The following is a 12,664-nucleotide window of genomic DNA, read 5'->3' on the forward strand; positions in this document are numbered from 1 at the left end:
AATGATGATCTTGGACGGAAAAATCCAATTCCAACAAAACTTCTCACAGGAAAATTACAATCTCCCCAACAATTACTAGAATTTTTAAATTAATTGCTTCCGGCTTTCTTCTTTCGCTCATTAACAGCAACAATGCATTTTCCACAAACCCGAGAAAAAATGTTAAAAATGTTTTAGCGAAACAAGAATAAAAAGGAAACATATTTTTGTTGTCTTCCTTGCACGACAGGCAGCGCTTTCAACTGAACTTCTAAGAGTGGGAAAAGCGGGGGTGGACTAAACGAGACGAAAAGCTTCCCACTCTGTCCACATCTCTTAAGATCCTGCGCTCTTGCTTTTCCTTTCATTCATCCACTGTGCGCTTCATCTGTTAACTGTGCGCGGTTTTCAGTTAACTTTTAGAGTTAACAGGCAGCGGGTTGACACCAAAAAAGATAAAAAAGCATTTATTCTCTGAAAATTGAAATCAACTCCTCAGAAAAAAAATCCTAGTTTAAATGCAGATTTATTGCTAAATTTGGTAAGTTTTGCTAGTTTCATAAATTTCATAAAGCTTAAGAGAAAACATTTTATTCCATTTTTTGAAGAAAAAAAAATTAGGTTATTTGAAGAACAACCTCAATCTGTTGATTATGCGTTTAAAGCAAAATTTTAATTGCATAGACTTAATTTTACAGCCAAAGCAAGAGCAGAAGTGCTTATTAAAAATATTAAAAAAAAATATTTAAAAAAATTTTTATAAATTTTTTCTAATGTTTGTTTGTTTATAAAATTAAATATACAAATTGAAAAGATATATTTGAATAATAAATGTGTAATTAAACCTTTTAAAATTACTGAAATTATGCAATTTTTGAATTTTATAATGGAATAATAAAACTAAAGGAATAATTTGATCAAGTTTAATTTTACTAAAAATTATTATTTAATTATTTCAATTTAATAGTACACTTTTATTTAACTATTACTCATTTGTTTATTACGTGTTTAGAGCGAAATTTCAACTACACAGATTTTGCAGCCATAGCAAGCGCAAAAATATTTAACGAAACAAAACAGAAAAATTTTAATGAAAATAAAAATTTTTAATTTTTTAAAAAATATGTACTCAGTGTTTATTTGTTTATAAGAATTAATTTTACAAGTTACAAATGCATTTTGTATTAAAAAATGTGCAATAAAATCTTTAAAATTGTGCTAAAACTATAAAATTTCTGAATTTTTCATGGAATAATAAAATTAAAGAAAACAATTTGATTATACAATAAATTTTATTGTAAAATTATTTTGATTTCTAATTAATTCAATTTTGGTTATTCATTTCATTTAAGTATACATTCAATTAAATTGCATAATTATTTTTACTATACAATTTTTCTGATTTCACAAGGAGCAATTTTTTGTGTTGCACCTTTTAACCAGATAAAATTTTATTTTATCATTAATGTCAAATCATGCTTATTTTTCTAGAGAGAGGTATCATTTTCAAAATTTAAGGCATAAATTATTTTAGTAATTTTGCAAAATTCAATTTAATTAAGCAAGAAGAAAATTTTTGTGCAGATGTTTTTTACTCAATTAAATTTTCTTTTAAAATTAATATCAAATAATGCTTGTTACTTTATAGCGAGAAATATAATTGTCAAAATTTAAGGTACAAATTATTTTAGTTTTTTGACACAATTTAAATGTTTGAGTCCTTTTCTTTTAGTACACTTTCAATGCATGATTATCTATATTTTTTATACAGATTATCTCTTTTTTTATCAATATTTTCTACGTTTCCATGAAACTGATCATAATACTGATCAAAGGTTGATCATGTCTTAACCTAATTAAATATTACATTGAATGCATTTTCTTCTGCCATTTTGAAATTTATACTGTATTTGAATATGATGTAAATAGAACTATATTTTTTTAATACTTTTTTACTTCTTATCGCTTTTTTATAAATCTTATTTGCTATCGGACTTATTTTAAATATTTATGCAAATCAATTTTAGTAAAAATAGTGACATTGTTATTCTTTTCAACTGAAGTGTAAGTAAATTACTTATTGTTTTTGATATTCATTTTAACAGTTTGCGGAAGTTACGCTGTTTTTAAAATGCGTACATAAATGCTGAATTACATTTCATTGAATGTTTACTCAATTTAATTTTTTTTCATGTATAGTAAGAATCTAATTTATATGCTATTTTAATTTTTGTGTTACTGATACTTACATTTATATATAAAACTACCTTTAGGAAAAATATGTGATATATCCTTCCGTGTTTGCTTCATTATAAGGAAACTAAAAGTAATATTACTTCAATCGCTGTTATGATTTGTTATTTGTTTAAATGGCGGAAATATTTTTCTCGATTTAAAATATTGTCTTTTAATTTACTTTTTATATTATTCTCAAGTTGTTTATTCTTATGAATTCAGAAAATTAAATTTTATGGAATTTCGCAATAATGCTTTAAATTTACTTTTCAGTTTATATTTATAAACTGTTTTAAATATACTTTCTTAATTTTTTAAAATAAAAAACATATTTATAGTATATCATCAGGAAAAAAAAATTTCTCGCTCGTGATATTTGACCTTAAAAGTAAAAAATAAAACGTTAAATCCTTAAACTTCATTGCAAATTTTTTAAGAAATATATGTTTAGGATTTTATGTTGATAGAGCACACGCAATGAAAGAAGTATATATTCAGTATCAGTTATTATACATGAATAATAATAGTTCATTGTTTTTCATAAAATATTTTTGTATAAGTTAATAATAAGTTTGTCATTAAAGTTGTTAATCAGAATTTTGTGAAGAAATGTATGAAATGTTTTATATATACGCACATTCTTATTTATAGACAATTGTAAATCGTCTCTTCATTATTATTATTTTTTCTTATTTGTATATATTTATTACATTATGCTCTCTTTAGGATGGCATCGATGAGTATAAAGTAAATATAAAAATTCTGTTTTCGATAGCTTTCCATCTTACGCAAACGCATTTTTTTAATAAAATATGACGATTAAGATAACATCACTTTCAAAAGTAATTCAATTTTCTCAGAAAACTTGACATGAAAACTTCTACGAAAGGATAATTAAAAATTTTCTTATTATAGAAATGTATTTTTAATTATGATTTGTAGAATAAAATATGTATATCCCAATAGTGTACCAATATTTTAATTATAAGAAAAATAAATTTCATCAAATTTGCTTTCTTTTATTACATTTTTCGTTGGACATTTTAATAAGTCTGCTCCAACGAGCAATACTTTTACGTCTTTAAAAAAGCGAAATAAATAACGCCACGTAATATGTTTAAAGCTTTTTGGTAGATTTTTATGCCCTTAAAGCTCATATTATTTTTTTAGTTTCTTTGTTACTGTCCTCTTCCTAATATTCATATTGTTAAATTAGTGAACTTAATGAACGACTCAGTTGAACATCCGTCATCAATTTTCTAAATAAATAAATAATTATACAAGAAAAAATCTTTATGAATAATCATTGCTCAAACCAGGGATCCATTTCAGCCTTAAACCTCTACTTGTGTTTCTTTGCTTTATTTTTTCTTTGGGAAAATAAGTCGAAACTGATTTTTTATGATATCTTTTAGTTTCGATGAAAACTCCGTGAATAAAATTGCTTAAATATTTATTTGTTTGCTAAAATAGCCATTTAGCTTCAAAAATAAAAATTACTTGATTAAAAAAACTATATTTTAGAGAATAAATAAGTTTTTTTTGAAAGTCTACTAAGAGCTTATACAAATAAATATTATGAAAAAATTTACCAGCAGAAATATATAGTTTTAGCAACAAACTAATATTATAACCTCTTACACTGCAGAAAATACAAAAGTCTAAACAATGAACAAATGGGATGCGTTTTTTTGGAACTTATCGTAAAGTCAATTGATTATATTTTGGAACAGAAAATCACAAATAAAACATCTATCATGTTTCTCTGCAAAGCTACAGGCTTCATGTTTACATCGTTTATATTTAAGACCATGCATTCAATCTTCCAGAAATTTTGGCTTAGGATGTTGCGGAAAATAACTACCATGTTTTATCCTACTGAAAGCGTCTCAATTTTATTCGACAGTATTTTTATAGAAATGATTATCTGTATTTTGTATATAGATTATCTATTTTTTTTTATCAATATTTTCCACGTTTCCATGAAACTGATCATAATCTTTTCTTATTGATTGTTTTTTTTTTAAATAATTTGCATTAGCAACTGGGCGTGGTTTTTTCTTTCCAATGTAAAAAAAAAAAAATCATGTACCACACCAAGAAAGGTGGCAACTACTTTACATCCAAATGGTGCTTCACTAAATGCTCACCTGCACCAAAACAAAGGATAGTTCCTGGTGAAGTGAAACACCTGAAAAAGTTCCTTTACACTACTTGGTGTAAAGCAGCTGCTACTATTTTTCATATTTAGTAACATTAAAAATAATTTATAATTACAGTAAGATTACTTTCGGTGAAAAGCAAGAATTATAAATTTAGAACATGCACAATATTTCTAAACCCTTTGCTCTATTTTCACGAATCTGACTCGTGATGAAAATCTTAGGCCGAACTTGAATATCACAAGTCAAGCTCGTTGTTTAACTTCATGTCAAACATGAATATGACGAATCTGGCTCGTAATCGACATTTCGGGCCAAACATGAACATCACGAGCAGTACTCGTGGTCTTAATCTCGGGCTAAACAAGAACGTCTGAATGGGCTTGTGTTTCTTCTTTATATGAATAGGTATTTTATTTATTGTCTGCTAATTTCTTATACTCTAATTCTCTGTCTGTCTCTCTTGTCTTAGGATCTTTTCGCGAACATTCGGGTGCATAAGTTAGGCACGTCTTGTCTCGAAGTTTAGTGTAGTTCAAGCAGTTAAAATGAAATTAGTTTGTTAACAAGCATTTAAACATCACAGAGATAACATTGATAAGAATTCTAACAAGGCTTAACAAAACTGAAGTGGTCAGAAGCTAAATATTATAAAATTATTTTATACAATCGAGATATTTATATAAATTTGTTTACGAAAATGTAAATATTTTATTATGCAACTGAAAACATACATGCCTTTTATAAAAATTTACATAATCAGTTTGTTGAACGTATTGCTAAGATTGAAACGTATTGCTAAGCTTAAGTAGATAACTAAGTCTAATTTGATTTAGATGTTGGCCATAATAGATCGAAAATTAAAATATCTTATAATCTTCAGACATAACGTTGATATTTAAGAGAGAAAAACAGTAACGCATGAAGCTAAAGAACAAAACGGGTCACAATTAGGTAAAAAAGTTTTAAACGGTGCGCTTGACGTGTATGCATCAGTTGGTGAAAATGATTAAACTTGTAGTAATGTCAGTTTAAGAAATAAAAGAAGAGTAAAATGATACCGCTAAAGCCATTGAAACAAAACCACAACCAATACCAACTTTGATGGGCTGAAGTTTTTGACACAAATACCTTTCTATTTTCACGTTAAGAAAATAGCCTACAATACTTAGAAATTAAACAGTTAAATCAGTTACCATTGTTAAAATTTATTGTTTGCACTAAGAAGAAAATGGCATTAAAACCAAAATTTCAAAATATTTTTAATAAATATATGCATTAATTCATCTTTCTTTTGCATCCTAAATATTTCGTGCTACTTTGTTAATTATTTTAATTAAATCATTGTTATTACGCCTATTTCGCTCGATCGGTGAAATTAACTCTGCTATTTTCACTTGTCTTCTAGCACAGCAAATTCCATTTGCTTCATTCTTAAATTTATGGGCACTGCAACTCGCACATAATTTATCAATCTTTCCTATGCCGGTGATTAGATGGAGACTATATCGAATAAATAATAAATTGGATCATAAATTGGACACTAAGATTTAAATTAGCATATTGACATCGTCTGGATGGAGAAGTGCGTTCTCGATCGGTTTGCATTCTTGTTCCCCACTGCTCAGATGTTTCAAAGAAATGAGCTGGAGTAGTGTGTACTCAAATGATTATCGGTTCTCAGTTTTTCTTTCCTTTGCCCGGATATTTCTGAAGCACGTATATCTCTTTTTTTGCACACTTGAGGTGTCGATTGACTTATAGTGATTAGGCTGGATAGTTTTGCAAATACTCCTCCTCACTAACAAAAAGAAATGTCAATGTTGACGAAGGTCGTAGACTTGCTAAACCAAAAAATTCACATATTTGTTCTAAATGATGAATAATATATATATATATATATACGTATATATATATATATATATATATATATATATATATATATATATATATATATATATATATATATATTAGAATGAATATACATAGCATTTAAAATACTGTATATGAAAATACTTTTCAAGATATTAATTCGGTGACACTATTATTAGCCACGAAGACTACTCACATTACTCGTTGGAACTAAGTTTCTATTCTTTGCAGCTGTAAGCAAAAATAAGAATCGTGAGGTTATTGATTTTTAATAAAGCGTAATTTTAATCCATTGATAAATCTCGTTTTTCTCTCATCCCATTCGAATAATTTGTAGTAGAATGTTCTAAAATTGACAGTGACCTTTCCCGTGCTTCGAAATATCAGCACGCCAAATTTCATCTCACTTGGTCGTCGGATAGTTCACAGGAAAGGGTAGACGGGTATATATATATATATATATATATATATATATATATATATATATATATATATATATATATATATATATATATATATATATATATATATATATATATATATATATATATATATATATATATATATATATATATATAAGGATGATAAACGGCTGAGCTGAGCAGACAGGCACTGGATTTTGAAAAAGCAAATTAAACTTACTTGAATCACTATAAGCATAGAACGAACATCCAAGGGACAAAAAAATCGAAATGCTCCCGAATAAAAATTTGGGAAAAATCTTGCAAAGTTGTCCTATAATATGCTACGTATGAAAAGGAAAACCTGAGTAATTGCAATTAGTTCATTAAATAGGTCGAGGGAATAATCTCTTTCTTACAGTTAGTAAAGGGTAATTTTCTATAGCTTTATGTCAAATAATTCATGATTTAGAGTTTTGTTTCTGAGTGAATGTTTCTCGCATTCTACATATACTCTGTTTGTGCCAGCGTGCTGAAATTAGGACAGTAAGTGAAAAGGGTAACTTTAGCCCCCATTTCTAAAAAATCTAAATTTAAATGAGATATTTCAGGAGAGACGTTTAAAAACTTGAATTTGTCATTGCTATAGAACTATCCATTAACGTTTCAAGTGAAACTACAAATGGTTCAAGTTTATCAAATATTTGAAGTAACCGTACTGTTATATATAAATATTTTTCCTTCGCTACATCAGATAAACTGAAGGATGAATATGAACGTGGACGTTTCAGTTATCTACTGAGAAGCAAAACTAATTGAGAAATAATGCAAATTTTTCAAGAAAAAATTTAAATATCGTCATGTTAATACTGAAGCCCATGATGGTCGATCAATTGGAGTTATGTCTACTAATTGAAATAAAATTTAAAAATCAATATTGTTTATCCTTTATTAACGAAAATGATGCTTAGTTAATTTTGCCAATAGTTGTAAAATGGAATAAAAAATTAATCTATGAGCTAAAAAGCACAATAGATGAATAAATAGTACTAATTAGTTTTAGAGTAACATAAAAAACTAGTGGGCTGCGCCCCCTGCTCGCCAACTCAGCAGTTTTAATTGGTACCCAGTATGCTAATCAAAGTACAAAGTATTATATTAGTATAGTTTGAAACCATTAAAACTGAACCAATATTGTGTAATTTTAGTATAGATACTGCGGAAGAATGCTTTCGCATTCCCCGAAAAGGTAGAAAATCGCCACTTTATTCTTGACTATCATAAGGTAGTCTTGAGCAACTGCAAGCTTAATTACAAATTAAACTGAATATATTTAATATTTATCTCGATTGATTTTGATAGCATGAACTTGTGATTTTGCTTATGTGATTTTAAAGTGATTTTGCTTAATCTAATATCGTAAAGGCTATAGACTCTATAAAGGAGAAAAAAAGAATTATTTTATTTTTTTAAATTATCTTTTTCTTTCAATTTTTGTGTTATTTTGTGGAGCTGATAAATAACGATTTTTTGAGTATTCACATATTTTACCTAGTACGAAGAACGAGCTTTCAACTAGTCTGTAATAATAAAAGAAAATACTTGATCGTGTTTGTGTATGTGTCTGTTATAATACGAAACGCGCTTTTGTTAGATTACTAAGATTTCGTCAGTGGGTAAATTGGGAAGTTTAGCCGTCGATCCAAAAAATTGTTCACTATAATTTCTTATTATATCCTTTAGAAGAGACGTTTGAAAAGATGCATTTTTCATTGGTTTAGCATTAGCTATTGTTATAAATTAAACTCCAGTCGATTCTGTTTTGTCTTTTTTTTATCTAAAATTTAATAGATAATATCACTGTTGTTTGCTATCCTACAGCTCTTTTAATCTGAAAAGTAGTGTTCTTTATAACATGCAAGCACAATGATCAAGTTTATAGCTTGTGGGAGTTAATCACCAAAATTGGATTCCCTAAATTGATAACAAGTGCTTATTTTGTTTTATATTGATGCTTTTTGAAGGCGTTTCTGTTAAACTACATAATTAAAATTCAACGACAATTGAAATTATGGAACAAAGTGAAATTAAAGAAAATGTAATTTTTAATTTCTTGGATGGCAGAAAATTGCCAAACTAACATTGAAACCAAATAAGTTTTCTAATTTGTGATTAGAACTAAAGGTGCTGTTTTAAAAGGTACAGTTTTATTAAGAACTAATGTAGGTACTATGGTAATAGAATTTTTACCTTTCTCGAAAGGAACAAGCAACGGAAAATTATTTTATTGTGGTAAATTTTGCTACTATAGGTTGACGGTGAAAATTAGCATCATGCCAAATGATACTGAATATTGTTAATCTTTCTCTTAAAATCGGAGGAATATTTAAATGCGTGTTAAGCTTATTCTTTTTATGCAAAGTTACCGAGAATGGCAACTAAAGGTCTGGTTTCTTAGGACAAGCGCCTTATCTGGGGGTCAGCGAAAAGTTGACGTAGAGCTGACGTCAAAAAAATATTTTTTTGTTAGCTCAGCGTGAGCAGTCGGTCCAACGCAGACATCTCTCATTGTGCATGCGTTAGTAATGTAAACAAATATTTATTTTGAATTTGTATTGATTTTGTTTTTCCCGACCAGTGTTTAAGAGAACAAATAATGACTTTGTCCAAGAAAAAACACATTATAGCTGAGCTAAATGAAGAGTGCTATGTTTAATGAAAAAGCTATGTTTAATGTCAAAATCAAAATCTTGGCTGATTTCCATGGGCGGATCGTGAATTTGTGGAGCCCTGGGCTGAAACTACTTAGGGGCCCTAATAGCCATTTTGTCAAAAAACTGTTTTCTATAGTGATGTAGATAAGTATATAGAAAAAAATAGGTCAATAAAATAATTTTGTGTATTTTTTATTTTTATTTGTGTATACAAACAGCAACTGTACAACATTATTGTAAAAGAAATTGACATGTTGTGAGTAGTTATGTTATATAAATTATAAAGCAATCTTTCTGCATATTTGTGCTGCAAATTCCTTTATTTGCTCATCACATTGTAAGTCCTTCGTTAAATCACAATTTATGGAAAGAACTGATAAATGATTTAGTCCATGGTTTGACATTGTTGTCCTATATTTGTTTTCTATATATGACATCCTGGAAAAAGAGTTCTCCGCTTCACAGCTAGTGATTGGCAAAGTTAAAAAAACCTTTAAGATAGTACAGCAATTTGGGAAAACATCAACGAGTTTCTTTTCATAAATTAGCATAAAAATTTCACTACAAGAGGTGTAAGACTCTGGCTTAGACTGAAGTAAATAAGATTTTAACTGAATGCACTCATTCACTAAATGCTTGTCTACGTCTTCTGGATAATAATCAACAATATTACGTACACTTTCCAGATCTATGTTTTCCATATTTTTGTCTTGAAAATACAATAAAAATTTGAATTTCTTGCTATACATCTCATAGACTTAACTCCTTTTTATTAAATCTATAATCAAATTATCTAACGCAGCGTTTAGCGTGTCTCTTTTAAATTTTCTGAGCTGTATACTGAGAATTTATCTGTAGACTTATCTGAAAATTTTGGAGTAATGCGTCTCTTGTTTTGTCATTGTAGTCTATTTCCTCACTAGTACTTAACATTTCAGCTTTCTCTTCGTATTCCTTTAGCTTCTGATCTGAATGGTGCCTTATGCTGTTCACAAAGTCTTTTAATGACACAATTAACTTGTTGCCTTCACAAATATCTAAATCAGGACTCTGTATTTTTTTATTAACTAAATTAAATCTCCCCAAAATTTCTTCCCAATAAATAATCAAAATTGCAGTATCGAATTTCGCTATTTACATTTTATTGAATAAATTTCGTGCCTCTTTCCGGAAATCAACTTTCTCATCCTCATTTTCGCTGAAACTTTCGAAAATTTTCATAATGTCATCATAATTATTTTTCATCTGGTCTGGCTTAAACTTTTTAACGTAAATTTGAGTTTTGTTTCACGATTTAACAGTTCCCACCTATGGATCTAAGTAGAAAAGAAAACGTAAATTTTTTGTACTACAAAAAAGTTCACAATTTCGGTTGCAACCTTAACAGATTCTTCACCAACTAGGTTAAGGGAATGCGCAGCACATGACACATAATCCGCGGATTTATTTTTTTGTTTTAGTAGTGCTCGTACACCATTGTTGTGACCCGCCATATTAGCAGCGTTGTCATAAGATTGTCCCCTACAATTATCCAGTAGCATTCCATTTGCTTCTAAAAAGTCTTGTAGAATATTAAATAAATATAAGCCAGTATGACTACTAATTTTAATGAAGGATACACATCTTTTATACACTTTTCCCCGAAAACAGTATCGTAATACAATAGCAAGTTGATCATTGTGAGATAGATCTGGAATAGAATCCATCACAATTGAATAATACTTTGTGACGTCGTTATTTATATGAGTTATAATTTGTTTAATCTGTCGGCCCATAATCTCAACTATTTCCTCATATACTGTTTTTGATAAATACGATATTATCGGTTTTGGTCGCAGCTCTCGTTTTTCAATGTGTTCACGAATAAATGGATTGAACTCTGCCAATAGCTCCAGAGCACGCATAAAATTACTATTATGTGGAGAACCAAATACTTCCTCGGAACCTCTAAATGCTAAGCCCCTTATACTTAAAAATTTGACCACTGCAATAACACGTTTTAGGACATTGTGATAATATTCCGTTTCTTTTCTTAATTGCTTCTGAAGCCGCTTGTCTAAGACAGATCTATTTTCTTTTGGTGTCAACCACACTAAGATTGATTTCTTATGTTCATTAGAATTTTCATGATTTTCTAAACAAGTTCCTATGTGTTTCACATCAGTAAATCCGGTTGTGTATTGAGAAGGGATTTTAGAAAAAAGTTTGCAAGTCAAACAAAAGACAGTACCATCCCTGGTTGAATAATATTACCAAGATCTTTCCAGAGATTGACCATTTTTCATTTTCTTAATGAAATACCTATTTGAAAATGTTCTGTTTTGTTCTTTGTATTTCTTTATTGAAGTTGAATATATATTTTTCGGATCTTTATTTTGAAAGTCAGTTTTTTCATGTGAGAGGATGTCATTAATAAAATCATTATTTAACAATTCTGGCCACAAGCCCACGTCAACATATTTCTCAAACTCAAACTTAATATTCTCTAAATTTCTTTCCACCTCGGTATTACCGTCCTCTTGCTGAACACCAAAATAGTTTTCAGAGGGATCAGAGGGTTGCTGGTAGTCAAGACTTTGTACATTTTCATCACTTGTATTTTTTTCCTGGTGTTGCGATTTTCTGCTCCCTTCAAATAGATTCTCTTCGGGTCTTCGGATAAGATCCCTTCCTTTTCGCTTATTAATAAATTTGTGGCTATTTCATTCTCGTTTTTATGTTCTAATCTGAAAAAAGTTTCAATTTTTGCGCATTTCTTTCTTTCTTTTCTCGATCTAGCTGTAATGTCAGTTTCTCAGCTCCACTTTTATATTTTCTACCGGACATATTGTAAAATAAGACTTAGATATTTTTCTGAAAATAAACAATGAACTTGATAATTTTCTGGTAATTAGCAGGAAACAAGATAATCGATGTAATATTGTTCTTCGTCAAATTTTAATACTTTGTAATGAGTGTAGTAATTCACAAATTATCATTAAAAATCGATTAAAAAGTTCATTTAGTATTGAAAAAATACATTAAAAACAAAAAAGGCATGATTTATAATTCTTTTTAGAGAAAGGTCCGATCTTTATAACTTTCAAGTTATCATTTATTAGTAAACTAAACAAGTTTTTCACTTCAATGACGAGAACAGAAGTGCGGAAAAACTAGCGACGGGGAATTCCCCGTTCTGTTCGAAAGACACGCGCATGCTTGGGTTGATTGATCTCAGGGTAGCCAACCTTATAATAGTTTTTTTTTTTTAATATTAGGTACTTTTTAAAATTCAAAATATCCCCTATTGCTTTCAGGGGGG

At 28.7% G+C, this 12,664-nt stretch overlaps 1 protein-coding gene across 1 annotated transcript in view; it reads left to right on the forward strand.

Annotated features, from left to right (window-relative positions):
• The first annotated feature begins 292 nt into the window (after positions 1-292).
• The window catches only part of LOC107451260 (QRFP-like peptide receptor), an 89,779-nt gene continuing 77,407 nt past the window's right edge, over positions 293-12,664 (forward strand). Inside the window, exon 1 of the mRNA XM_016067306.4 lies at positions 293-520. The gene's annotated coding sequence lies outside the window, so the exon portion shown is untranslated. The remainder of the gene's footprint in view (positions 521-12,664) is intronic.

This window comes from Parasteatoda tepidariorum, chromosome 7 (assembly GCF_982258835.1).
Source record: "Parasteatoda tepidariorum strain Cologne lab strain chromosome 7, Ptep-v5.0, whole genome shotgun sequence".
In the NCBI taxonomy this organism is placed as follows: domain Eukaryota; kingdom Metazoa; phylum Arthropoda; class Arachnida; order Araneae; family Theridiidae; genus Parasteatoda; species Parasteatoda tepidariorum.